Source organism: Phascolarctos cinereus, unplaced genomic scaffold, assembly GCF_003287225.1.
Source record: "Phascolarctos cinereus isolate Bilbo 61053 unplaced genomic scaffold, phaCin_HiC Scaffold_4;HRSCAF=312, whole genome shotgun sequence".
Lineage (NCBI taxonomy): Eukaryota > Metazoa > Chordata > Mammalia > Diprotodontia > Phascolarctidae > Phascolarctos > Phascolarctos cinereus.
Window position 1 is genome coordinate 509,709,344 of NW_027555847.1, and position 26,235 is coordinate 509,735,578.

General features: G+C 36.1%; 1 protein-coding gene across 1 annotated transcript in view; it reads right to left on the reverse strand.

The window, feature by feature from the left end:
* The window catches only part of DLGAP1 (DLG associated protein 1), a 1,123,488-nt gene that overhangs the window by 857,745 nt on the left and 239,508 nt on the right, over window positions 1–26,235 (reverse strand). The gene's annotated exons all lie outside the window — the stretch shown is intronic.

The following is a 26,235-nucleotide window of genomic DNA, read 5'->3' on the forward strand; positions in this document are numbered from 1 at the left end:
AGATAAAGCCAAAAATATAGTTCTAGGTTAGTGTTAAATAACTAAAACCTAGTGAGCATGGAGTTGTTACCTCCAAATACTATCTGGAATTTAAAAACAACATTTACATTTTTTCATGATGGCAAAAATAATGATAGCTGAGCCTTTTGCTTTCAGTCCAGCTCAGGCAAAGGATATAAATGGAAACTGAATTATAGACAGACTAGATGCCAAGAACCATTAGAAATAATAGACGGTGAAGGCTCTTTCTATAGCTCACTATAAGGCCCCAGGCAGGTCTCCAGTCTGGTCCAGGGAGATGGATCCTGAGGGGCTTTTGATTTTTAGTGGTTGGCGGTGTATGTATGTATGTATGTATGTATGTATGTGCATGTGCATAATCTACATGTTTATTTAGGTATGCATTCACGTATACAGTATATATGTATATACATATATGTATGCATTCATATATATTTCCATGTGTATGCATTAAATGTATGTATTATGAATGTATACATACATATACACACATGGTTTTCCTCAAAGTCTTCATGTGGTTTTAAGCTTAAAGCTAAACTTAAAATAGCACTAAGATTTTTGGGGTACCCTGTATATGTATTGTCTTTATCCATGCACTCACTTTCAATTACATATTAAATTTGATGTTTTTTGATTATCTACCTTTCTAAGTAATTCATTGGCTAGTATTATTCACACACACACACACACACACACACACACACACACACACACACATATATATATATACACACATTATATATATTATATATACTATATATAAATTAAGGTAAACATTCTGATATTTTCCACCATTTTATTAAAGTGAATTTCCCTAAAAAAGTTTGATTTGTGTAATTATAATAAAGTAGTGCTAGTCTCTGGTAATACTTGTATGAAACTTTAATTCATATGAAATCCAGGGTTTTGACTGATGATACAGACAAAATGAGCTGTTAATATATTCTTTAAAGGCTAAGATCAAATCTATTCTTTGTCCTGGAAAACTACACAAGCTGGAGAGAGCAAGAGAGAGTGTGTGTGTGTGTGTGTGTGAGAGAGAGAGAGAGAGAGAAAGAGAGAGAGAGAGAGAGAGAGAGAGAGAGAGAGAGAGAGAGAGAGAGACAGATAGAGACAGAGAGAATGAATCTTAATGGGTACTGTGAAGTATGAAGTACATAGATCCCTATTTTCTAACAATAGGAAACTTGTAAAGAAAGGCATTTGATAAATGCTGAAAGGATTTTAAAAATTCATAATAAGATGGATGGACAGAGCATTCTTCTCTCTGTCTCTTGGTACCTTTCATGGAAAACATTCTAAACAGATACTTCTTCAGAACTTGGTTTTAATGATTTTCCTCCTTTCAAAACTTGGCCTTTTTGCATGAAACTGGGTGCTTTAACGTTGAAACCCTAACTTTTATCTTTCTTTTTAATCTTTAATGCAAAGACCTGAAAACCTCAAGGGAAATGGACTCACCTCATTAGAAACAGTCAGCATCAATAAAGGGAGCAGAATACCATGAAATATACCTGTCCATGGAAATGAACATGTTCTTTTCCCTTTATCCTTAAGTTAAAGCATTGGCAAAACCATTCCACAGATGGGAGAAGGGGTGTACCTGGGGGTAAATTATATGGTTTCCTTCCCCACAACAGATATTAGGAATTTTTATATGTAAGGGAAATTTGGTTAAACTAATGTAAAAAAATGTGTCAAGGGCAGTTCTAAAGGTCAGAGATCCTGAAATGGCAGCTTTCTGCTTGGAAAAGTTGAGGGTAGGGCTGAAAAGGCTGGTTAAGGTAAACAAGAGGGAGGAGGAACTTAATAGTGGCTTGGGTATGGGTATGAGCCTTAGATCCTTTTTTTAAACCTATCTTTTTTTTTTTCAAAATCAACTCTGTGAGTTCATCATAATTAGAAATAGGCAATAATATCCTTAATGGATTCTCTAGAGGACGCCTCTGTATGTTCGTGGATTACAGACAATTAACTGTAAAAAGATCATGATACATGGACATTCAGGAAATATAGGACACAGTAAATAGGAGAACAGATTTTTGCTTGCTTGTTTTTTTTTTCATTAAATTTTATTTTATTTTCAGATCCAGGTCCTTTAGATCTTCATGGACAACTTAACTTGTTACAGCAGTAAAGAGACAATGTTATCTGATATGAAAATCAGAGAAAGAACTCGAAGGCGTGGTTTAGGGAGTTATCACATATAGACTTTTTCCTTGGTTCTAATGTCTAAGAATAGACATGGTATAGGGGGTGTGTGAAACAAAAGAGGGAATTGGAACCTAGTTCCTATAGTGGAGAAAATAGGTCATGGCCCATTTCCTAGTTTGAGAAGGGGGAAGACTCTTTTGTATAGGACAGCAAGAATTATATGAATACTTGAATATGATCAAAATGTCCCAATCCTCTAAAAAGAGAATCCAGCCGTACCTGGGCCAGTAGAATTTTTGGTGTTCACCTCATCAGAAAACAGCTAACATGAAATTGTATATTTGAGACGAATGTCTTCATTTGCGCATTTTTGGAAGAAAAAGTACTTTGTAGAATTTACTTGTTAATGAAATTCAACTACCCATTATAGTTACAAAATGGAAAGCAAAGTGTTTGACAAAATCAAGTTCCACCAATATTTTATACCCACAGTCATTTAACTGTGGTGTTCTTATAGAGATCTCACTTTGTTGAGCCAAGGGAATCCTGAAAGTATACAAGGTTGTAGGAAAGAATTTTGTACTGATGAAATGGAACAGAAAACATTATTAAGCACTTACTATGTACCAGTTATTTAAGAACACAAATAACAAAACAAGATAGACCCTGTTATCAAAGACTACATATTCTAATTGGGAGACAACACATATGGAAGAGTATGGTTTCTAGACAGTTAAGGAAGGCCCAGGGGTCTTTCTGATGCATTGTTTGAAAGAGGAAATTCTGTTTGTATCTGTATGTGGTTAAAGCAGCGTCAATTAGACGACATCTAACAGGGCCATTTTCTTAGGCCACATATACATATAATTAATCAGGTATCTGAGGTATATACAGCAAGATAAAACACCCCCCAAAAAGCCATAAAAATAACAAAAGAAAACCCACCATAAAAATATAAAATACTAGACTGGGTTAAATTAGGGGACCTGGGTTCAAAGCCTGTCTCAGCTACAAAGTACAAGTATGACTATGGGTAAGTCACTTAGCAATTGTGGATCTCAATTTCTTCATCGGTTAAATGAAAAATCTGGGCCATGTCATAGTTCTCAATCTTTTATACTAGGAAGATGCTTTTCTTAATGTTGAATAATTTCATAGATTCCTTCCCCCAGGATAGTAGTTGTATTACTATTATCTGTCAATTTAGAAAATACTTCACTAACTATAGTTGGAAGAAGAATTCTTATCCAAACAAGAGATAGATCACAAAAGATGACAACTTCAACCACATAAAATTTTGAAAGCTTTTGTTCAAATAATATCAATGCAATTAGAATAGGCAAATAAATTAAGAGGAGAAAAAAATCTTTGCAACAAGTTCCTCAGGAAAAAAAAAATTCTGACAACCAAAATATGAAGGAAATTTGGCAGATATATAGGCTAACCAGAGCCATCCTCCAATACATAAAATGCCAAAAGATACGAACAGTTTACAGAAGAATAATTGCAAACTATCAAAAATTATATGTAAGATTCTCCAAATCACTAATAAGAGAAATTTCAAGTACAACAACTTTAAAGTTTTATTTCTACCCAGCAAATTGGAAAAGATGAAAAAAAGGCAGATACAATTAATTTTGGAAGGACTCTAGGAAGACATACTGCTAATAGTAAGCTGTTGGTGAAGCTATGAATTGTTCGAAACATTCTGCAAAATACTGGACTTGGAAAAGTCATTAAATTGAAATTGTTCAACTCTTTTGTTGCAATATTGTAAATTCTCTCTCTCAAATGTATGCCATATATTTATATGTCTATATGCATATACACACACAAACAAAGTGGGTCATCAAATTATGGTATCTGAATGTAATGGAATGCTATGGCAAAAGTAAGAAATGATGAATCTGAGGAAATCAGGGAGGAATGAGAAGACATACAAACTAATGCAGAGTGAAGTAACAGACCCAGGAGAATAATACACACAAGGATTATGATAATGTAAACAAAGAGAGGCAATGTGGTATAGTGGATAGGGGATCTATTTGCTTTGGATTCAAGTAGATCTGGGCTCAAGATCTGCTTCTGTCAGATGCTAACTTTATGGCCATTAGTAATCCAATTGACTTCTCAGTAAACCAAGCAATTCTTTAAGACAGTTGACTGATGTGTTGCCAATCTACATTGGTGGAGCGAATCCTCTTGCTGGGACTTCCTCAGTTTGATGAAATCATAGGCATAACCCTTTCTCTCCTTCCAAAAAAAAATGTCCAAATGTAAACAACATTCAAAGGGAGCCAACTCTGCCATATTTTAAGAGGTAATGAAACACACTTCCCTTTTTAGGGAGTTCAATATTGCAGATACTATCAGATGTGGTCGTTTTCTTAGCTGGTTTTGCTTCACTGTTTTTGTCTTTGTTGAATGTCAGGGATGAATAGAGAGGTATATATTGAGAAAATACTGTGGTGTAAAAACAATGCAACTTTTGAAAGACTATTTTTAAAGTAAATATACAATGGCAGAACAACAATGATTGATGTGCATATGAATTCCCAAACATCTTGCAATAAGTCCATGGACCCCAAGGGGCAAAGAGCCACTGGACTAAAATCTCTTTAAGATTCCAGTTCCAAGGTCATAGAGCCATTCCATAAGAGGAGTATATTATGGGTAGCTAGGTGGTGCGGTGGATAGAGCACCAGCCCTGGAGTCAGGAGGACCTGAGTTCAAATCTGGCCTCAGACACTTGACACTTACTAGCTGTGTGACCCTGGTCAAGTCACTTAACCCTGATTGCCTCTAAAAAAAGAAAGAGAAAGAAAGAAAAAAAAAGAACTACAGACTATAGGCACTATGGAAGTTGAGATGAAAACGAAGTGAGGTGAAATATCCAGTGAAAGCCTAACCTGAGCTGGGCCATGAATGTTAATCAGGATTTGAATATTTTTGAGGGATGCAGGTTACGAGAAGGAGCAAAGTCTTGTATTTGGGAATGCACATGGCATTCTTGGGTGGAAATTAGGAACATAGGATCACTCAGTTATATATGTGCCTCTGGAATGGACATCAGTGGCCATCTAGTCCAAATGTTCCATTTTATAGATGAAGAAACTGAGTCCCAGCAAGGCTAAATGGCCTATACAAGGTAATAAGCGGAAAAGATGGGATATGAACTGAGGTGCCTTATCCAGTATTCTTTTTACTACAATAACTAAACAGGATGGAGTACAGGGTTCTCACTGTAGGGAACAGTAGGAAACAAAGTGAGAAGTTTTAGGGTAAGAATATTTTGTTAAAGGCTATAAATTCCAGGAAAAGGTATTTAGAAGCAATTGATTATTGCCACTCCATTAATGTCTTAATCTGATGGCTCCTCAAGGCTTGGAGGTGATCCCTGGGTCTTCAAAGGCCATTTTCAGTGGAAGAATGGCTGTATCATTAAGGATGGGGCTGGTGATACACTGTAGATCATGGCCTTAGGTCTAATCTAGTTAACTGCATTTAGACTAGGATTATTACCCAAAGGTTAATAATCAGGCAATAAGATTCTGGGCCTCAATGATCAATAAGAGACTCAGAAGGATTATGCATTGGTGGATGAAATCAAATGCCCTTCAAAATATCAAAGTATCAATCTGGTGGCAATGTACAGGATGTATTGGGAAGTGGTGGTGATGGAGTATTTTGGAAGAGATAGTCAAGTTCTTATAGCAATAATTCAGTGTCTGTATAGGCAGGTGGTTTTCTCAGAGACCTCTTCCTCTCTCTTTTTTAACTTTAAATGTAGCTGTGTTTTTTGGAGAAGAAGTAACATTCTGCCATGCCTATTCTTGATTTACCCAGATCTTTCTTGAATGATCTTCCATTTAGGAGCCAGTCTACCCAATCCTGTCTCTTTAGGAAATCTGTCATTAGAGCTGAAAGCAACATTCCCCACAAAAGGCACAGAGATTAAAGTATAATTTTCAACATTTTGAGAAAGAACAACTTAACCTAAAAACATTATTCTGAACAACAGGCAAGACAAATCCAAGCCACTCAAATGGGCCATATGCTCATTCATATTTACAGAGGGAAGAAATCTCTGTTGCAACTTGCAAAATCCCTAAAATCTGCAATTTGGCTAGTTCATTGGCCTTCATTCTTCAGTCACTTGAGAGTCTAATTTTAGTTTCCCTTCCTACTAAATCTTTCAGTTAGAAAAACACTTTCAGTTTGGCTATCTTGTTTAATACATCCGTAAGGTCTACATTCTCTGTTGGATAAAACATTTTGTGTTCAAAAGTAATCCTCTAGACACTGGCAATTTCAGCATCAAGGGAATGAATCACTAAAGCTTGGCACTGCCATTCACATGGCAGGACTATAGACATAATAAATGACATTTCCCCATCTTGTGCCATCACCTGTGAATTATCATAGTGGAGTCTATGGTTTCCAACAACATAATTTGCCTATGCCTGCCAATGAGAGTATTTTGTCCTCAGATTTTAGATGGGTTTTAATGTATCAATCAAAACTCACTGAGGGACACTAAATATTTGGGTGAACATAGAGAGGAAAGGAGTTTAAAAGCGCTCCTCAACCCCATGCCAAAACCCTGAACATTAAAATTCCCCATTTGGAACAGAAGGAAGGTTTTCCCCTCCAATATCAAATATTCATTGGTTTTTATGAACTTGGATAAGCAAAATTTTAAGGGTGTAATAGCAGAATACATTAAAATCACAGTGTGATCACTGTTTAGACTTCCTAGGGAAGATTGTCATGCAAAAAAATCTGTGAAAGGAACTACAATATGGTAAATTCATGCAGTCTTTCATCAGGGTACTCAAAACACTCAGAAATTTTAAAGTTGACAGACTGCTGGGAAATATAATTATTGAGATCCTTACTTTTATAGTTGGGCAAGTCCTAGAACAAAGAAATCACATAGCAACCTCATAGCACTACTCAACTCATATCATCTTTTCAGGAATATTTTTCAGTGGCATTCCAATGCAGAACAATAAACTTACACTAATATTTCAATCAATCATAAGCATTTATTAAACTCCTACAATGTGCTAGGCCTGGGGACTGGGAATACAAAAACAAAAGGAAGACCACATCTATCTTCTAGTGTACATTCTATAGTGGAGTGTATATATATATACATACACACACACACACACACACACACGGCAATATGGGGCAACTAAGTGTCCCAGTGGATGGAGCACTGGGCTTGGAATCAGAAAGACTCTTCTTCATGGACACAATGCTGGGCAAGTCTCTTGACCCTATTTGCCTCAGTTCCTCATCTATAAAATAAGCCAGAGAAGGAAATGGCAAACACTCAATATCTTTGCTGCGAAAGCCCCAAATGGGGTCGCAAGAGTCAGACATGACTGAAATGACAGAACAATAACAACAACAGCAACAACGGCAATAAATAAAACACATTCAAAGCAGTTAAATAGCAATCTTGGTGGAGGATGGAAGGGTGTTTCATTAGCATTCGGAAGGACTGGGAAAGGTCTTATGGAAAAGGTGATGCATGTGCAGACTGCATCTTGGAGGCAGTGGGGAGAGGCTCTTAGGAGATAAGCTAGAAGTCGAACAGTCACACTAGGACAGACAGATCACGGACAGGAGCAAAGTATGACAGTTGGAAAGGTAGGAAAGGTCAAGTTACAAAGAGTTTTAAGTGCCAAACAGAGGACTTTATTCTTGATCCCGGGGGTCAATAGGGAGGTATTGGAGCTCGTTGATGGGGTCGGGGGGAAGGGTGATGTGGTTAGATTTAGAAAAAAAAAATTAGAAAAAAATCGGAGTAGGGATTGTGTCGTATTTTGGATATGTTGAATCTGAGATGCCTATAGGACATCCAGTGGGAAATGCCCAACAGACTTGTGATGTGGGACTAGAGTATAAAAGAAAAGATAAAAGTGAATCTATAGATTTGGGAGTTATCTTAATAGAAATACTAATGAAACCCACGGTGGTTGATGAGGTCACTGAGAGAGTATTAATGGGGAAGAGATGTCCCAGGACAGAGTTGTTCTTTTCACATCTACACTACATTAACATCTCCTAACTCCATACATTTTCTCTGGATGTACCTCATGCCTAGAATACCTTCCCTTCTCATTTCTAAGCTTTTCTGACTTCTTTCAAGTTTCAATTATTGCCCCAACTTCTACGTGAAGCCTTTTCTATACCTTCTCAATCTTAGTACCTTCCCTCTGAGATCTCTTCCTCATGACCTCTATTTGTATATACCTTTTTGCCTGTTGTGTTTTCCTTTAGCCCATGAGCTCTGAAGAACAAGGGCTATCTTTTCCTTTTTTTTCTACCTCCAGTGGTGCCTGACAAAAAGTAGGCACTAAATAAATACTAACTGACTGATTCAGTCTTAAGCATCGTGCTATGAAAAAGCTCAGCCCACAAAGTAGTTATTTAAATGTTAAACCAGAACTTTAACATATAGAATTTTTTTTCAAATATACAGTTTTAATCCAAACATTTCTAGGTATGGCAGATTATGTTTTTATTGATGCCTCCTTTTTATTTATTCATTTATTTTTGAAAATTCTGAACTTAAGAAATAAAAACAAGTATTTCTATAACATAGAATAGAAAAAAAGATGGTTACACATGAAACTGCAAATCTATTATATACAACTTGTTATTCCTTTTAAATGTATGATAAAGTTATCATGTTATTTTCTTTTTATTCCTCCCTTTCCCACCCCCACCCTAGAGATGGCTACCATTAGATAAAGTGTGCATATGTGTATGCATGTATGCATGCATATGTGTATATGTACATATATAAACACCATTCTACATATATTTCTATTGATTAGTTCTTTCTCTGGACACAGATAGTATCTTCCTTTATAGGTCCTTTGTAGTTACTTTGGGTATTTGTAACAGTCAAAATGACTTCATTGTTCAAAGTTGTTACCGTAAAGAGCATTTTCTTGGTTCTGCTCATTTAGGTCTTTACTATTTTGTAATGCTTCCTTTTTATATAATCATAGTCATTTCCCAACATAATTGTATACTTCCTTAAACCCACCCTTTAAATAAATAAACCAAAAAGAGTAAAGCAAAACCACCTGACACAGAAATCATATTTGGTAGCAAAAAATAATATTTTATACCTATAGTCCTCCATCTCTGTACCAAGGACAATGTGTGCTTCATTTTCTGTTCTCCGTTATTAAGATTTTTCTCATTGCAATTCATCTGAGTTCAGTTGCCTTTTAGAATTATTTTCATTTATATTACTGAGTCCTTTGAGTATATACATATATATATATTATATATATAAAATATATATAATATATATATATATATTTTTTTTTGGTTCTGCTTTCCATGTTATCCATTAATTTATGCAAATATACACATGTACCTCTAAATTTTATGTATTCACAATTTCTTCCATTGCAATTACATATTAGATCATATGCATATATCACAATTTTAGCCATTTCATAATTGATGAGATTTCACATAATATCTATTTTTTAAAAACTACAATGAAATGAAGAAGGGAGTCATCATTTGTTAAGTGCCTAATATGTGCTAGTGAATGGCTAAGCACTTTACAAATATTATCTTACATAATTCTTATGGTATTATTATCCTAATTTTATAGTTGGGGAAACTGAGGTGAACAGAAGATAAGTGACTTGCCCAAGGTCATATAGTTCATAAGTGTTTAAGGCCAGATTTGAATTCATATTTTCTTGAATCCAGGTCCAATATTCTACCCATTGTGCCACCTAGCTGCCCAGCAGCATAGAAAAACGCCAAACAAGTTGTTAAAGAAAAATCTAACAGAAATAGTGGGAAATAGGAGCCTAATAATAAAGGCTAAATAGTAAGACATTGCTCTCACACCAACTTAATATTCATCTAAGGAGCTTGACAAAGCTCTATCTCTCGCTCTCTCATATATATATGTGTATACACATATATGTATACATATATATATACACACACACACATATATACGTATATATATACACATATATGTGTATATATATACACATATATATACGTATATATACACATATATACGTGTATATATATACACATATATATATCTATCTTCTCTGTGTGCATATATACAATATACATACACACATACATACACACATATATATATATGGTGAACAAAATGTTAGAAAAAACTGGGTTTGATAGGCCCATAAAGACATCTGAAGTAGGATGTTAAAAATATACATACTACATTCTAAGGCGTAAAACATTCATTCATAAACACATTAAAAAAACTCAAAAATCTTAAATGACTTTATCATCCTTTAAAGACTATAATACTATTAAAATCATAATCAATAATGAAAATAGGAACAAATGATACAGATCTAAATTTAGACTAAAAACGATATAAATAGTGAATGGGTAAAAGCAAAACCCAAAGGGGGTAAAAAAGGAATAAAGATGATGAGACAACATGTTCTAAATGTTCTAAAATCATCTCACATGGAAGACTTTTTTTCCTCAGCAACAAATTCTAAGCAAAGATGGCCCCAATTCTTCCTTTAGTCCAATTAAGTAAGCACTTCTTCCCAGATTTCACTCAATGTTATGCTTCCCAAAGCCTCCATTTCCTTTCCTGCCTCTGCTTCTGACTCTCCTGACTTCAGTACCATGTCCTAGCTGTTTTCTCACAATAGGAAGCTTCCTCAGGCCAGTTGACCCTTTTCTCTCATTGGCAAGTACCTCCTGGAATATCCATCTTGAAGAGCCCAGGCCACATTCATTCCTTTCCAGACTTCCTGAGTGGTACCTTCCTCTCTTTTGCCTCCCCTGCTTGATGTGTGTCTTTTCCCCATTATGTAAGCTCCTTAACGGTAAGGACTATCCTTGTTTATATTCATATCCCCAGTACTTATCATAGTGTATGGCATACATAGTAAAAGCTTAAAAAATGTTTGTTGATTTCTTGTCAACTCATGAAGGGAATGTTTAACATCTTCATGTGGGAAAGAAGGCATATTAAGAAAATAATCACTTAACCTTATATGATTCCATACTAAATAATGACTTAACATTTTCTTAAAAAATAAACATAGCTATTTATTTCACCTTACACTTCCTTTGTAAATTGGCATGCTATATTATTATCAAGAGCTTTACATTATATTGAATTTTCTCACCTTTCTTATCTTTTTCCTTCCTAGACACAACACTAAACAGTTAAAGTTCAACAACTACAGATCCACAGATACAAAGGCCTGATTTCATGCCTGTTTCAGAGAAACAGGTGCCTCCCTTAAATACAGGTGTAATAGCTGTCCCAAAAGATCATTACTTTCACAGTGACTTAAGATATAATTTTACAGGGAACAACCAGGTGGTGCAGTGGCTAAACTTCAGCCTTAGAGTTAGGAGAACCTAAGTTCAAATCTGGCCTCAGTCACATGACACTCACTAGATATGGGACCCTGGGCAAGTCACTTAACCTCGATTGCCTCACCAAAAAAGGAAAAAAAATATAATTTTACCCCTTTAATTTTTTTTTTTTTTAGGCAATTGGAGTTAAGTGATTTGCCCAGGATCACACAGCTAGTAAGTGTCAAGTGTTTGGTCTGAGGCTGGATTTGAACTCAGGTCCTCCTGACTTCAGGGCCAGTGATCTATATACTGTACCACCTAGTTGCCCCTAATTTTGTTCTTTTAAAGTAGTAATGGAAGTCATGTATTGTGAATCTCTAGTTAAAGTGATATTTGCTAACATATGGAATGAAACTAGGAAAATATATTGTGCTGGCAAATGATCAGATAACTTGATAAAAACCAGGATCTATTCTTGTTTTCTTCCCCATATTAATTAAATTCAAGAAACTTTTTTGTTTTGTTTTGAGTCACTGTTCAAAATGGTGTCCTGTGCACAGGACTTGCACATACTGATGCATAGTGAAAGCAATAGAAGTAGCAGAACCATTTCTAGTATAACATCAATGTGATGAAAGAAACTATTCTGAAGACATTTATAAACTGGCAAGAAATGAAATAAGCAGAACAAGGAGAACAGTTTATACAGTAGTAACAACTTTGTAAAACCAAACTTTTGAAAGTTGTAAGCGCTATGGTCAATACAACGATTATTCATGATTCCAGTAGACTGGTGTGGCTAAGTAGTGCAATGGTCAGAGCACTGGGCTTGGAGCCAGAAAACCTAAATTCAATCGGAGCCTTAGATACTTATTAGCTATGTGACCCTGGACAAGTCAATTAACCTGTTTGCCTCACTTTCCTCAACTGTAAAATGGGGATAATATCTCTTACTCCCCAGGGTTGTAGTGAGGATCAAATGAGATAATATTTATGAAGTACTTGTCACATTAGTAGGTGCTTAATAAATGCTAGCTATTTTGATGAGGAGGAGGATTGAATTATGCTATTTACCTCCTGAACAGAGAGGTTATAGATTCAGATTGCAGAATTATATATACATATGTATATATGTATATATTATATATATATACATATATATAATATATACACATATATATGGAGAGAGAGAGAGAGCACTGTCACGTCATTACTTCAACACTTGCCACTTTTGCTAATTCAATTTTTGCTAAACATCATATATTGTCCTTCTCACTCTTCATTGATCTGCAAAAAAAATCATAATTGCTGGCATTTATAGATGTTTAAAAGTCTTCAAAGAATTTCATAGGCCTTGTTTCAACTGCATGTCACAGTAAGCATGAGAGCTAGGTGCTACATATGAGGAAACTAAGGCTCAAGGAGGTGGGTGCCCAGTCACATAGCTGATAAGCATGAAATTTGGAACCTGAGACTAGATGTTCATGACTATGGTTACAGAACTTCTTATCCACTTGGCCACCCTGCCTTCTTACAGAAGTTGTCATGTTGTTGTTGAGTGGTTTCAGTTATGTCTGACTCTTTGTGACCCTATTCGGGGTTTACTTGGCAAAGACACTGGAGTGGTTTTCCATTTCCTTCTCCAGTTCATTTTCCAATTGAGGAAACTAAGGCAAATAGGGTTAGGTGACTTGTCCAGGGTCATACAAGCTGGTACATGTCTGAGACCAGATTTGAACTCAGAAAGATGAGTCTTCATGACTTCAGGCCCCACACTCTATCCTCTGTGCCACTTAGCTGCCCATCCTTTTTTAGTATTCCATGTGTAGGTATACATGTGCATGTATGTACATGTGTGCATAAACAAACAAACATACATACATATATATCCAGCAATTTTATTCTGTTAATTCAAACAGAACTTTCCCCAGGGAAAGTTTATTTATCTAATAGAGCATAATGGGACAGATCTTTGTCAGGCTCCAAATCATTCAAATTCCTACATTTGGCATTTTGATACAGTCAAAAGTTCTCAGTTCTAAATTTTAAAGATTTTTTTCTAAAATCTCTTAGTTCTATTTGCCCACTCACAGCGTAGGTAGGTTTGGTTTCTACAGTTTCACATTTTTGCTAAAGGAAAACTCAAGCCATATTTAGCCTTTTCTGTTTATATATTCTAAGCCAAACACAGACACCCCTAACTCAACTAAATGCTTAGATATGTTACCAATGAACAATTTGTACTGCTCGAGGTCCCTTTTGGTACATGGAGTAACAACATGTATTATATAATCTATTTCCAAAGGCTAAAATTGGAGAAATTCAGCTTTATTAGCTCAAGATAATTCAATATGTATATCTGCCTTGATTATGATTTAGTTGGAAATTTTCATTTTTATACCTTTGTTTTTACACTTCCTTCAAAACCCTTATTATATTCAGAAGGGAAAAAAATCAAGGGTTCATTAATTTCTTACCAAATTCTGTGGAAGAAATACTATTTATTTATAACATGAATAAAGTAAGTCATTTGCTAATCTGGAAAAAGGCTTAACAGATTTAAATCACTTCTTACTGAAACATTTTGACATTTCTTTTGGATAGATAACTCACATCCTAAGTCTTAAGGTAATATAATTTGAAGTAGACATGAAAAATCTCCAAATTAAGTTCAGAGAAGACTGTCAACTAACTATGCCACAGCAATTCCTATTAAAATCTATTTTTTCAGGAGTAGCCTGAAGCTCTTGTCTAACTTCTGTACTATGAAAAAAATGGCTTTATAGAAATGCAATGATAAGTAAAGATACTCTCCATGAAAATACTATTATGTTCCCTGAAATACAGCATTCTAACATGTAAGCTGATGCCAGACCAAAATTTGGAAAGCTTAACAAAGTATCAGAAAAAAGTCTAAACTTTCCATTTAGAAACTGAATGAATGAGTCAATTCAGTTAAACACCCAATAAAGCCACCATGGGTAGATACAGTGCAAAATCAATTTAATGATGAATAAACCCAAATTTACTTGTTTTGTGCTGATTTTCTCCTGCATTGACACAGAATCACATAATCTGGAAGCTGGAAGGGACCTCGAAGATTACTTTGTCCAACCTAATCAGGAATCTCTTCTACACTTCCAAGCGGTAATCCAACATTACTAAAAGATCTGTAAGTTGTAGGGAACCCCTACCTCCTAAGGCAGTCTATTCTAATTCTTAAGATTTCTCATTCTAAAGAGTGTTTTCCTTACATTGAGCCTAAATATATCTTTCTGAAACTTTCTGGCCTTTTGCCTTCTGAAATCAAGCAAAACAGATCTAATCTATATCCTACAGTTCCACAGAACAGGTTTTCAAACACTTGAAGTGAGCTATTGATCTCCCTTTCTCCATTCTATCCCCATATTCTCTTTGTTAATATATATGTCTATGCATACATATATATATATATATATATACATACATATATATACTAAGTTTCAACCAATCTATTATTTTTAAAAAATTGTTATTTATTTTTAGTTTTCAAAATTCACTACCATAAGCTTTTGAATTTTAAATTTTCTCCCCCTCCCTCCCTAAGACAGCCTGCAATCTGATAAAGGCTTTACCTATACATTCCTATTAAACATATTTTTACATTAATCATGTTGTTAAGAAGAATTAGAACCAATAGGAGGAAAGAAGAAACAAAACAAAACAGAAGGAAAAAAAAGAACAAATAGTATACTTTCATATGAATTTCTTTGGATGTGTATAGCATTTTCCATTATGAGACTGTTGGAGATGTCTTAGATCCTTGCATTGCTGAGAAGAGCTAAGTCAATCAAAGTTAGTCATCACACAATGTGGCTGTTACTGTATACAACATTCTCCTGCTTCTGCTAACTTCACTCAGCATCAGTCCATGTAAGTATTCCCACGTTTTTCTGAAGCCTGCCTGCTCATCATTTCTTACAGAACAATAGTATTCCATTATATTCATATACCACAACTTGTTTAGCCATTCCCCAGCTGATGGACCATTCCCCAACTGATGGACATTTTCTCAATTTCTAATTCTTTGCCACCACAAAAAGAAGTGCTATAAATATTTTTGTACATGTAGGTCCTTTTCCCATTTTTATGATTTCTTTGGAATATAGACTTAGAAGTGGTATTGCTGGATCAAAGGATATGCACATTTTTATAGCCTTTTGGGCATAGTTCCAAATTGCTCTCCAGAATGGTTGGATCAGTTCACAACTTCACCAACAATGCATTAGTGTTCCAATTTTCCCAAATCTTCTCCAATATTTATCATTTTTCTGTTTTGTCATGTTAGCCAATCTGATAGGTGTGATGTGGTACCTGAGTTGTTTTGAATTGTATACCTCTAATCAATAGTGATTTAAAGCATTTTTTTCATATGACTATAAATAGCTTTAATTTCTTCCTCTGAAAACTGCCTGTTTGTATCCTTTGACCATTTATCAACTGGGGACCAATCTATTCTTATATAGTACTGTTATCTGGATTGTTTTCCACTTGTCTTTCAAAAATTTGGGAGGCAATCATCTCTTTGGTTCTGGTTGTTATGTTATTATTATTACTAATATTATTTTAAATATTTGAAGGGCTTTCCTGTAGAAGAGATAATAGATTTGTTTTATAGGCTGCAGAGAGCAGAAATAAGATCAATGGGCAGAAGTTGCTTTGGATGAATGAATGCAAAAATATGCATTAAATACCTACTAAATGACAGGACTGCTGCTCCGCGCTGTGTTTACAGATACAAGCAATAATAATGACAGCTAACATTTATACAGTGCTTTAAGGTTTGTGAAACACTATATATACATAATATAATTACATGTTATATGTATGTATGTATATGTGTGTACATATATATATATATATATATATATATATGTAATTTTATAATAATTTTATTTCATCCTAACAATAATTATGAGGACAGGTTACATGACTTGCTTAGGGCCACAAAGTTAGTAAGAATCTGAGGAAGGATTTGAACTCAGGTCTTCCTGACTCCATGTCCATCCCTCTATCCATTATGCCACAGGATAGTCCCTTCCTATAAAGAGGCTACATTCTTTTAGGGAAGATTTAAGGAAGGAAGAGCTGGAAAAGTACAGTAGATGAACAGGAAGTGGCTAGTGATAATCAAAGCTATCAGAGCCAGAGGATGAAGAGAACCAGCATGCAGGTATATTAATTTGGAGCTGGTTGGGAAGTGTTACAGAGTTTTGATTCAGGTGAAGATAAGGTGAAAGCTGACCTATCAGGGTCAAGATCCCAGTTCCGATGGGAGAAGAAGAACAGAGTATAGGCAGTATGGTTGGGAACTAGCTTGGAAGTGAGTAATAGTTTTCTGACTAAATCATTCAGAATTCAGGAATTCTTAAACTTTTTTTCACTTGTGACTCCTTCATGGCTTGTTAAACTGTAGGTCATGATCCCATGTGGGGTTCCACATAACACTATTTCTGTAAGTCACAGGAGCCATACAAATGTTTACATGTCTTTCAGCTGCTACTTGTATCTTTGAGGGGCACTGTTAATTAAAATGCTAACAGAGTTATTGTTTTCCCCTGCTGTCCAAGAGGACCAATGACATTATGGGGTGATGTCTTGACTTAAGTGAGGCAGAGTTGCACAATGTTGTCAGCCTTGCAGTCTTCCTGAGAAGTTGAAGTTCAGTGAGTGGCAAGATAAAAGTCAAGATGATTGGCAATGGCCCAGGAAGCAGTGGATGATCATGGCATGGATGACCTTGTTCTCATCCACTGAGGAAAGTCTTCACATATGTGGGGTATACATCCCCCTAACTCATGGACAGGTTTGAAGTCTGTTGGTTACCCTCAACCTGGTTTAGTCCATGTGCTGAGACACTTTACTAGAATGTGGGTGCTGTGCATGCTACAGCTTCTTGAAGCCACAGGTAAGAGGTGAATGGAATGGACAACACAAGGTAAAAGGTAGCCCTGAAGAGGGTTTGTCAAGCCCTCACACAGGAGGTGCTAGTCCTCTTAGACACCCCATAAGAGGTATTACTCTTAAGAAGGAAATTCTGAAGACAAAAAATTCCAATGAAGAAAAGGTTCTTTCCTTTTTACAAGTTTTCTCTCTCTTGACTGTTTCCCAATCTGTCTGAATATTTTTCCCCTGTCTTCTTTGCTGGTTCATTACCTATGTAATACCCATTAATTATCAGCATACCCAAAGGCTCTTTCCTTGGCCCTGTACATTTTTCTTTCTCTCTCTCACTTGGTAACCTCACTAGTGTCTTTGGATTTAATTACTCTTGCTACATGTATTACTTCCAAATATCTAAATCCAGCCCCAGTCTCTTCTGAGAACTAGTTCTGCATCTTTAACTGCCTTTTGGACATTTCAATGTGGATGCAGACATCTGTCCGAGACAGAAATCTATTTTCTAGTTCCCTAAATTTCCCCCTTTTCTGAACTTTCTTAGTTCTACTAATGATATTACTACCTTTCCATTCAGCCAGATTTTTAAGCTCATGTTATTTTTCAACTCCCCACTCTCACTCACCTCATGATCTTATTGCTGCTCTCTCATCAGTACTCCTCCAGATATGGCAATAGCCTCTTAATTGTTTCTCTGTCTCAAGTGTTTTCTCACTTGAGAGAAATCTATCCTTCCCCTAGCTGCTAAAGTGATTGTCTTAAATCTCAGGTTTTATCATGTCACTTGCCTACTCAACAAAGTCCAATGGTTTTCTATTGCTTCTAGGATCAAATATAATGACTCTTTATATAAGATTTTCACAAACTGGAACCAACTTATTTTTTGCAGCATTATATGGATTACTCCCTTTCTCACAATGTAAATTTCAATCTAACTGGCCTTCTTACTGTTTCTGTCACAAACACTACTCCATCTCCAATCTCTACATCTTTGCAAGTCCTTGAATGCATTTTCCCCTCATATCCATCTCCTAGAATCCCTTATTGCCTTCGAAACTTACCTCAAGTACTACCTTCTGCATAAGGCTTTTCCTACTTAACCTAGATACTAGTGCCCTTTCTCTGAAAAATTAGATTGTATTTACTATATGTATGTAATATATTATAAATATATAATTATGATATAAATACATACACATTTTGTTGTTTGTCTTTTGTTTTCAAAGAGGAACAATGACATCATGATATGAGTGATGCCTTAACTTACGTGTGAGTTGGATTTAAATGAGGCAGAGCTGTGCAGAGTTGTCAGCCTCACTTTTTCTTCCAGAGTCATTGAAGTCCAGTGGCAAAACAAAAGTCAGGATGACTGGTGATGGCCTGGAATGCAGTGGGTGACCTCGGTATCTTTGATGTCTTACCAAGCTCTAAGCTCTTCACAGAGTCTGCGTCAGCCACTTTCATGGCCAACGGAACAAATTGCTCTCCTCTGCCCCTTCCACTGGGAGAAGCCTTTACATGGTTGGCATAGGCATCCCCCTAGCTGACCAAAGGGTTTGAAGCCTGTCAGCTACCCTCAACCCGGTTTAGCTCATCTGCCGAGATGGTTTATTGGGATATGGTTGTTGTGCATGCTACGGGTCCTTGGAGTCACCGATGAGAGTTAGGTGAAAGGTAGACACCAAAGGTGAGTGAGCAGCCCTAAAAAGGGCTCAGGAAGTACTCACACCAAAGGTTCTAGTCCTCTCTGAACACCCCATAATATAAGTGTACTTATATACATCCGTGAATTTGTTGTGTACACTGATTATATTCTTGAAATCAGAGATTATTTTCATTTCTGTCTTTGTATTCCTAATGCCCAGCACATAGTAGGCTCTTGCTAAATATCTCATAATATATTGACAAACTTAGATTTTTAAAACCTATTTACAGATACCCAAAGTGCAGTGTGCACTCTAGTCTCAATCTCAGGACATTGATGTGTTGGCAGGGCTTCATTTGCCTGATTTACCTCCCTAGATTCATATTACCTATAAGGTTTAGGAGTCAGATTGGGAGGTGAAAAGAAAGACTGTGAAATTGCATATGGAAGATCACACTTTTCACTATGGACATTAGATTTATAACCATTAAGTTGTCCTACGTGGGTCCTGATGCAATTTTCAAAAGCAAAGCTCTGTTTCAGTGCTAAAGATGCAGGGGTAGACAGAAAATCAGTCAATTTTCTGATCCTGAGAAGTAATAATGCCCGATGCCTGGAGCCTGCAGCTTCCTTTCTTTTCCCTTCATGTGCAACCAGAAGAGATACTCAAAGCTTCTAAAGCACATTGAAACCTTCCTAAATCAACTACATGTTTTCAGATCCAGGAATCTGGAGCAGGGATTTTTATATCCAAGCACTGGTTCTTTAATGTTCTATAAAGCGGACTACAGGAGGCTGATGGTAAGGATAAGACACAGATCCAAATGCTTAGAATGGTTAATGTCTCAATTTGTGATGCTCAAAAGAAATGCTTTGATATGAATGTTTACATTTATTTTTATCACTTGGATTAAATTCTTAATGACACTGAAAGAGGTGACTAAATCAAACACATACAAAGGACAAAAGGAAAGGGAATGGTAGGTATGTGAGAGCAAAGAATACAGGAATTTGATTGGGACAGCTTCAAACAGATAAGAGAACCCAGAACCACTCACGCATGAAGGAAACTAAGTGGTGATTTACAGCCTAACAGAGAGGAAAGGAAAGGTGCATTGATCTTCATCCACTGGGACACCAGGGTTTATCTAGAGCTAGAAACTTGCTTTGTTCTTTGTTGCTTGTGACTGCCAGGAATAGTTAAACTTCCAGAATTGGACCTTTAGAGAGCTGCCAGAATTCACTTCTACTTTGGCAAACAATTTCTTTTTATTGTTAAGAACCAGGTTCAAAACAGCAATTCCCTTTGCTGCTTCCTCCTCTATCATGAAATGACCAAGTCAAGAATTTATTGCCACCCTGGCTTTGAGATTATCTCCAGTGGATGTACTGATAGCTAAATTCCTCGATTACATTAATACGATATTATGACTCCATAACAGGTTTTTTGTGTTGCCTGAACTCATCATCCATTTCTTCCTTCTGGTCAGTTAATAAGCAGTATACATTCATCAAAATGTCATTTCAATTTCTCCTTCCATTAATCCTCACTTGAATGTTTTTTACTATGCTAAACCCCTTTAGTTATTTTTTTGAATTTCCTCACATGAGAATATGTGTTAAACTGTAAGGCTCTGACCATTTTTATCTAATCTGCTCCTTTGGAACACAGCACACACTTCCATACCCATTTACACCCTGTGTGTGTGTGGTGTTGTTCAGTCATGTCCAACTCTTCATGACCTTGTCTGGGGTTTTCTTAGCAAAGATTCGGAAGTGGTTTGCCATTTCCTTCTCCAGCTCATTTTACAGATGAGGAAACTGAGGCAAACAGTGTTAGGTGACTTGCCCAGGGTCCTATAGCTAGTAACTGTCTAAAGCTGGATTTAAACTCTCTTTAAAACCTCTCTTCTTAAATAATTGTTTCCTGAAAACTACTTATCCTCTCTCTTATATTTTTTCTACCTTCCCACTTGTTTCTCTCTTTAATATTTGACATGACAGATATATCTGGGGAAATTTCACTTTCCGCCTTAATTGGTATTTTAATGCATTTTCAATTAGATCCTCAAGTTGACCAAAAACAGCCTTGTCTGCTACAGACAGTAGGGAGTTAATGATGATTTTTAAGTAGGGGCATGACGTGGTCAGGTTTGTGCCTTAGGAATATTACTGTGGTCACTGTTTGAAAAATACATTGGAGAGGAAAGACATCAGCAGCAGAAGATTGAACTGCAAGGTGATCAGTACTTGAGACATTACGGTCTCAGACTAAGGGAAGAGAAGGAGTCGCATACAAGTAGTATTATAAAGATAGAATGAACAGGACTTGAAAGAATGTAGGATGAGGGAGGGGGAAGAGTCAAGTTATTTCATGATTTTGAACCTGGCTAGAAGGAAGGTAATGCCATCAACAAAAGTCGGGAATTTGGGAGGAGGGGCAGGTTCAGGGTGGAAGATGATGAGGTTTGTCATAATCCCTGAAAAAACAGCACATGCTCCTCAGCACAGTGCCTGGAAGAGAGTAAGTGCTTAATAAATGTCTGTTGAATTGTTGATTTACTCATATCAGGTTAACATATGAATGCCTAATGGGAAGATCACAAGCAAAAATTTTTCTTTTCTTCCTGTGACCAGTTAATGGATATCCTCTCTCTCCTTGTGGAACCCTCATATCATTATCATCATCCTTCCCGAGGCTTATGAAGTTGCTTCTTCTTCAGAGGGTCCTTCTGTGTGAGGAGTCTTTCTTCTCATCCTTTTCCTTATCATGCCCTTCCATTCTCCAGTGTCTTAGTGGATATAATGATTTCCCTCCAACATTCAGTTCACTGGAAAATTCCTCTTGCCCTTTATACCTGCTGGGACTGAGACCTTCAGTTGTTGGCATGTTTGTTGCAACTGTTTGGACTAACTCCTGTAGCAAATGCACCTGCTTGCTCTTCTGGTGGCTCAGTCACTCAGTGATTCCTGAGCAAGGATTTATATTTATGGCAGACTTTCTAATGTTTGGAGTTTCTCCACCTTTTTTTTTAAAGATATAATGCTACTTTTTCCTTTGCTCAGATGCATTTGACCTGCAATGAGCCGATTCCATATAGGGTCATAATGTGAATGGAATTTACTTTAGTTTCTATCCACTTGCTGCTTCTTTCTTTCTCTTTTATCTTTGCAGTGCTGATCAGGCTTCAGGCTTCTATCTCATATCTTTTTTTTTTTTTTGAAGTGAGGGAATAGAACTGCATATTTACTTGTCTGTAGAGAATGATACATCAATTTCCGCTCCATCTCATACCTTTACAATTTCATCAAAATGCAATTTAAAGGTAGAAGACACATTAGAAATAATCTAGTCCAATTATCTCGTTTAAAGGTAGTGAAAGTGAAGCCAAGACTAGGCATTTGACTTATCCAACATCACACTGTTAGTGGAAGAGCTGGGCCTTGAGCCTCGTGCTTCTAATTCCCAAGACACAGAACCATTCTGTAATGTTGGTCCTTATCCTTATATATATGCCACAGAATAAATTAATCTTTCTTTTTTCTTCCTTCTATTCTCTACCTATTTCAATCTTGTCCATCTTCTAATTCTTACCACCTTTATGAAGTCTTCTCTGACTACACACAGCCCACAGTAATCTCTCTTTTCTGACCTTCTGGAGTATCACAGTTATAAAATCATTGATCTTGGGGTTGAAAGGTATCCTGAGAAGTTATCAGGTCCTGCTTTCCTGTCATGGGTAGACAAGGAAAATATTAGCTTTATTTTACAGCTGTAGCAGATGAGGACCAATGATCGCAAGTGAGTACCAAAGGTCACAGAGCTAGTAAGCAGCAGGGAGAAACAAAAATTCAGCTCTTTTGCCTTTCTTCCAGTCTACACTAGAAAATTCAGCACTTGATCTGACACTGTTTTGTACTCTTGTATAATTTTGTTATTTTGTATAAGTCTTGACTCCCCAAACAGCCTGCAAATTCTCTCAAGGCAGGAGCCATGTTTTATATTTCCCCTATGCTTTGTGACAAGGCACATGGCAAGTGCTTGATAAATACTTGTTGATGGACTGGTAGTTGAAAAACATCATGAAATGGTAATCAGAATAATTTATTTAGCAATTGCTCTGTAGAGTCTTTCATTGAGTATTCATGGCCATATCTACACTAGGGATGGTTTTACTTTTATGCAAGACAAATTATATTGGGACAAAATATTTTTCAAAAATTTCTCGCAACCTGAAATGCAAACTAACTTCCTTATGAACATGAAAACATCAGAGGAACCCTTATTTTCCCAACAAAAAAAAATCTCATAAAAGGCTCTGCTTTTAAACTAGAAGGTTGAATTTCTGGAAATGCTAACAGACCTATGATTGGTCTTCAAGGAGAGATGAGCAAAGAAGAGTAATATAAAAGGGAAAGCTATTTAACCCTTGTTTCTATGTGAAAAGCTGGCAACAAGCCTTACTAACACAAAATAAAGCCTTAGGCAAAGGAACAGATTTTGCCAGATAAAATGAACTGCACCCTTTAAAATTTCTAATCATTGGCAAATGAGTTATCAAATACTAAGATATATAAAATTCCAGCCAGACTAACATATAATGGTTTAATTCACTGGTAACTGGGAAGCTAATTAAGTAAAACATCTCTGTAATCAAAAGATCTAGAAATCCTATTGAATTTGTTAAGAAATGAGCAACATATACTTAAATGTGTTAGAAACGTTATTCAGACTTGTTAGCCTCCTCCTAAAGCAGGTTGCATGTCATAGAATCATAGACTCCCGGAGTTAGATGGGACCCTAGAGGTCCCCAGTACATGAATCTCTTCTGTCAATGTCCTCAACAAGTGACCCTTTGCTTAAAGATCTCCAGTGTTAAGGAACATTATCTACCATTCAAGAATGGGCTCTAATCATTAGGAAATTTTCACTTGGTATCTTCCATGTAGTTTTGAGCCATTGACCTCCATTTTGTATCTTAGAGCAAAGCAGAAGTCTAATCTTCTTCTATGTGAAAACTCCAAACTATGTGAAGATGGTGATTTTTGGCCTCCAACTCTTCTCTTATCTTCAGTTCTGTGGTGTGTGTGTGTGTGTGTGTGTGTGTGTGTGTGTGTGTGAGAGAGAGAGAGAGAGAGAGAGAGAGAGAGAGAGAGAGAGAGAGAGAGAGGGAGAGAGAAAGCTAGCTTCTATAAGCGTATGTGCACAGCAGAGCTCATGGTAGGGAGGGAATTGCTGGGCTCAGAATCAGGTGAGTTCTGGGTTCAAATATTTCCTCTGATGTTTACTAGCTGTGCAATCATGGGGCAATTTCTTAATGACAGCAAACTGTAGGAAGCTTATTTGTAAAATCTGTATATTGACATTGACATCATAGAGGTGTTGGGATGATCAAATACAATATAAAAGTATGATATAAATGACTATTATTCTTATGTGGAATGATTTGGGGGGAGAGACAATGTGGTAGAGTGTACAAAGTGCTGGACTTGGAGTACAAAAGGCCTGAGTTCAGATCCCTAACACTTAATAGTCAGATGACCGTAGAAAAATTACTTAATTTTTCTGAATCTCAGACAACTAATGTCTGACATACCCAATAAGGCAGATATTGATGTTTGCCACTGATCTCAGTACTCTAACAAACAGAGCTGTTCAAAAGCAAAATGGGCATCCCTTGAGAATTGGTGGCTTTCTTTTCCTTGGTGGTTTTTGAGGAGAGACAGGGTGACCAGTTTTCAAGTATGATATAGTAGAGGTTCCTTTCTGGTATGAGTTGAACTCAGTGGCCTCAAAGTACCCTCAAACTCTCAAATTCTGCAATTCTGTAGAGTTTTCCAAACTGTATGAAGTGGCCCCTTGTATGTATTCATACTCTTAAGACACATGCTCTTTGTATGTCTTGTCTTAGTGCAAAGAGCATGAATCTTAACAGTATGAAGCAATGGTCAAAATTATTGGATACTTTTGAATACAACTTTCCTAAAGGAAGATATAAATATACCTACTCTTTTCAATGAAAATAAAGTTCAATCTAGAGTCAACATGAGTGAGACTAAAAGCAAATGTGTTCCAACTGTTATTGAATTCTGCATACTGATTATGTAATACATAAAGCACGAAGTTAAATTTGAATTGGCACATGTTGAGTCATGATAACTGCCCAATCTGCCACTGTCATCATTAGTTAGTGTAGGCTTATGATACAGTTAAGTAACATCATCATACTGCTGCATTAGAATGTGAAGTGTGTAAATGCAAAGTTAAAAGTACCACAATAACTATTATATTTTTGTCATTCATTTTAAGTACAAGATAATTAGCCAGTTTCCAAAAGAATTGAATTTTTTAAAAATGGAAATAACCTAAAATGATTATACAAAATTTGTAATTCAACAAGCATTTATTAAGTGCCAGGCACTAGGTAAGGCACTAGCAATACAGACACAAAGAATGAAACATTCCCTCTTCAGAAGGAGCTTATATTTTCAAAATTTAAATGCAAATTTATATGACAAATTTTTACTGATCAATTAAGAATTTCATCAATAATTAGCTGTATATGTCACATTATTTTTGCATGTTTAAGATGTGTTTGTGTTGTTATAAACATTTGGATAAGTTTTTAATTTTATTTGAATAAAATATAGTTTAACAAAATTAATTACATTTCTGATTTCATTAAAAAGTACTGAGGGGATGATGATAGTTTGTTAAAAAAAAAAAGAGAGAGGGGGATTTCTACCTAATTTTAAAAGCACTGTACTAAGGTACAGATGGGTTGTGATCTTCAAAGGTGGGGAGAAAGTTCTTTTATGTCAATGAAATCACAGATATCAGGAATAGTGTCATATTGACAAGCTGAGGTATGTAACTGATGCTCTTCATCTGCTTCTGCATGCCTTCCAACTTGTCTATATCTATATCTTTAATAAAAGATGAGTTCCCAACCTGACTGCCATATTTCCAATAAAGTATGCACAATGAAACTATTACCTTCCACTGTGGACTACATATTTTTACTAAGGCAATCTACAATTGCATCAACTTCTTTTGGCTGCCACACCAAACTGTTGACTTATATTGAACTTGCCAGTCTACCATTATCCTAGGTCTT